Here is a 4,378-nt window from a genome sequence, read left to right on the forward strand (position 1 = left end):
ATTTAATCTTAACTAGATTTACTTACTTTTCTATCTCAATTCATACTTCATTTCTATTCAAATTTTGTCCAAACTCATACTTAACTATTAAATTTCCAGCATATTTTCATAATTTCGAATTTATTTCCATTTAATCCCTAAAACTCAAAACTTATAGCTTAGTTTACGATTCAATCCTTTATTCAATTCCAATCAAAATTTCTATCAAATAAACCCCCAATTCCATCATTTTATTCAACATGAACCATACTTAGAAATCTAATGACTTTCAAAATTTCTATTTAAAACAAGTAGTATTTATCTCTAGGATTTCAAAAACTTAAAAATCATAAGAAAATGGGCTAAATTGACTTACCAAATTAACTTGGAACCTTTAAAACCTTATTTTTCCCTTTTCTTTTTTTTCCTTCTCCTTCTCTGTTTTGTCCCCTGCTATTCTGTTTCTTTCCTCTTTTTATTCTTTTGTTTCTTTCTTTTGTTTCTTATATATATATATATATATATATATATATATATATATATATATAATGACAATAATAACTATAATAAAAATCTATTTAATAACAAATATTTATTTAACACTTGTACCAATCATTTTTATACACTTGTTTTTCTTCTTTTTTTATATATACATATATATTTAATAATTTAATGATATACATAATTCAAGAAAAATCTTGATTTTCTTCCATTCACCGCCTCATTTCATGGGTATGGCTTAATTGCCATTTTGATCCTTTTATTTTCTATTACTTTAAAACTAAACTTTCACATTATATTCAATTTAATCTTTTATCCAATTATCCTTAATTAAGCTAAATTTACTTAATTAAACTTTAATTAATCACTCACTTAACTTCATAAATATTTTTACTTTTTTTTTATAATCTAATCCATTTTTCAGAAACGGTGACCCGAAAATACACTTTTCTAATAACCTTAAAGTTCGGGTCGTTACATGGATTGACCACACACGTAACTCAACAATCATCTAATCCAATTTGAATTTTCTTCTTACCAAGTCAATTCTTGATAAAGTCAATAGATGAGACACATCCATTTATTTTCCCGATTATAATTTTTATATTTTAATTTAATATTAATACTTTTTCTAATTAAATTATCGATATGAGTCTTCTTAAAATAAAATTTCTAACCAAAAATTATTTTAAAAGTAAACAAATTAGATTATATCAAATTGAAACATACAAACCGAATCTTAAACCTAAATATAGTAAAAAGACTATAATCATAATTTAACCTAAGACAAAGACAATCTATACTAAATCAGTTACTTGTGTTATTAATTTTTTAAATAATAAAAATAAGTTCAATATCATAACTAACATTTTGGCTATCTAGGCTTTCTGTATATTGCTTTAGTGTATGAAAAGAGCAGCAAATGAAGGTCCTGATAATTTGATGCCAAACTGCTAGAAAAGAGCCACTCCAATGGGTTTTCTATGCCTGCCCATGAATCACCTACAACACCAAGGAAACAGGTTCAATCCGAAAGAGAAAAAACAAAGAAGATTACATTCTATGAAGAGAAACATCATAAAGAATGAAAATAAGAAAAAAATACTTGTCTACCATACGTGGTATTTGTAGAAAATCCACAAAATTGATAAGTTAAAACCCACAAAAATAAAATGATTTATGTACCTCCTACTTTTCCATTACCTCTAAATAAGAGGATTCCAACTATTAGAAGCAATTGCATTTTCAGATAGAAATCAATGAACTTCAACAAAATATAACGTCCAAAATTAAAAGAAAAATGGAAAATGTAAAAGCAGCAAGTGCACTACAGAAGTAGGTTAGGTGATTAAACAGGGCTATGAACTTGAGACTCCATTTGAACTTTCTATCCAACTTAACTCGAAAACTTCTTTATCAACTTAGATTGCCAAATATCATTTCTGGAGATCTCTTCAATCCACTGCGTTATTTTTCATTATCAATTCCTTGTATTCTATCTGAGTTCTAACAAACACCCCACACTCATTCTTTCACAGCCCTTTAGGATGATCAGTTTACTTGCATTCTAATACCTATTATCTGGCAAAGAGTCATACCTTTACAATGCTGCCGTGATCCTTGCTTGATATATTAACAGGTAAGAAATGGATATTCAGCATTTTTAGTTTAACTGATGATATGTCACCGAACCTAAAAACCGTTAAAACAAAAGATGAAATCAGTTCGAGCATGTATGTGCAAGCAGGAGTTCATATGAGATGACACTCTGTGCATATGTATGCGTGTGAGAGAGAACCTGCCAAGTACAGCTTTGCCATCTGCAAATGAAAACCAATAGAAACGCAAAATTGAACAAACCGATGGCAATTTTGAATAGTTCAATGACCAAAACAAAAATTTACTAATAATTTTGTGACTTTGAATGCAGTTTACCTTTATTTATTTAGGCTAAATCAATATTTAAGAATTAAAAGTAATAAAAGGCAGTACATACACAAGTTGACTATGGACTGACAAGCCAGCTTCTACTCAGTTTTGAGTAAAGTCTAAGTTCATAGCTAGGACTATATATTGCAGAGAACAACCTTTAGGTTCTGTAATGAAATGTGATGTATGGATTCCACAGCACATGATGATGAAACATACTTTTAATATCACTAAATAAATGTTTGAAAAAATGGAAGAAAGGTAAGAAAACTAGGATGATCTATGTCAATTTGATCACTGAGTTTTGCAGACAGAATGCTAGCAGAGGTTTTCGAAATCGAAGTTTTGAGGATGACTTGGTAGAATATAATACTCATCCATGTACACAAAAAATATATATATAAATTCCATGGAAAAAAAGTATGATGAAGCAAAGAAACATTGGATTCCTATATCTCCTATTCCAAAGACTGCAATTAGTGTACAAGCTCTGAACCTTCAGATTACAAGCTCAAGATCTGAACCTTCAGAGACTCACCAGCAAGCTATCACTAGTGTATAAGCTGCTCCAAGTCAACCTTCAAGTTCCATGAACCATATTTAATTTAATATGAATGTAGATTTTATTCCATGAATCTCAAAGTCACTCATACCTCTTTAAATATATCTCGAATCGCAAGCTCAGATTCTCCAATATATTTATAAAATATTACAGGTTCATCGATAATCTGTTTATGAAAAATGAAAAACAAAATAAATAAAAATTTAAAACATGATGGAAGCTTAGGGATGAAGAACTGCAGATTTCTCAGTATTGTCGATAGAAGAGATGAATAGAAAGTTGTAAATACTAACACATAGAACTAGACTATTTATATTGCTTAACAAAGGCACGTAAATTAATCCAATTCCTAATGTTAAGCCTACTAATTCTTAATGTAAATCAATCCAGTTTCTAATGTTAAGCATAAGATCAAAGTAATTATATGCCATTACAGCTATACAAGTTGGGACCAAGAACTACAAGAAACTCTAAAGGAAAAGCCTAACCAAAACAGAATGATTTGAGATTGAATTTCCACCTATCAAGATAAGCCCCAAAGACGATATGAAATACTGCAGCCAAAACCAATCCCAAGAGTCAAGCAGTTAATGCAACTCATTTAGCTAAGCAGTTAGATAGGTTTTGTTTTTGTAATATAAGATCATATATTAATAATAAAAATCCTAAAAACAAGATTACAAAATTAGAGGATATCCTACATCAAATTCTTCAATGATCCACCTTCCCAGCCTATAGAATGAAATAGAATACTCTTAAGCTAAGTTTACATCTAACCCAGACAATCAAAAACAACACATTTGAACAATCGAAAACAAACAAACAAGTAGGTGATTTACAGAAATTAACCGAAAACAAACAAGCACACACTTACTTATTGCGTAGTTGAGCAGAAAGTTGGTGCCAAAAAATTCGGTTGCTAAATTCCAAAGGCACTTGGGGGAAATCTCAGTAGCAGTGAGGACAGCGGACAGCGACGAGTAGGTGGTCGGGTAGCCTCAGGAGCTTCGAATGCTTAGGGATTTGGGGGAAAATTTAGGGATTAGGGGAATTGGGGGAAATCTGTTAAAGGGTGGAAATTAATGCTGGAAATGGCTAAGGGTCGGGTATAAGGAGGATGAAATGTTAGAAAAGAAAACAACGTCGTTTCATCAAAAATTTAAACGTTTGTGGCGCTTTGGAAAAGTGCCGCTAAATCCCATATATTGCGGCATTTGTAAGGTAGCGCCACTAATCCCCTTCCAGCTCCAATTAAAACGACAGCGTTTTAGTTAAAGGTAAGTGCTTTTTGTGGCATTTTTTTCAAAAACACCACTAACCTCCATTTTATATTCATTTTTTTTGTATTTAATTTTATTTGTTATCAATTTTTTAAAATCTAATATTTAAATATATCAAGTTTATCTA

General features: G+C 30.3%; 1 long non-coding RNA gene across 1 annotated transcript; it reads right to left on the reverse strand.

Moving 5' to 3' along the window:
* Positions 1-1,163: 1,163 nt before the first annotated feature.
* On the reverse strand, positions 1,164-2,310 carry LOC108473084 (uncharacterized). Its single transcript, XR_001869648.2, has 2 exons — positions 2,079-2,310; positions 1,164-1,482 (listed from the first exon to the last, which is right to left on the reverse strand). It is a non-coding gene; the product is annotated as an uncharacterized LOC108473084 (long non-coding RNA).
* Between the last annotated feature and the right edge of the window lie 2,068 nt (positions 2,311-4,378).

This window comes from Gossypium arboreum, chromosome 11 (genome assembly GCF_025698485.1).
Source record: "Gossypium arboreum isolate Shixiya-1 chromosome 11, ASM2569848v2, whole genome shotgun sequence".
Taxonomy (NCBI): domain Eukaryota; kingdom Viridiplantae; phylum Streptophyta; class Magnoliopsida; order Malvales; family Malvaceae; genus Gossypium; species Gossypium arboreum.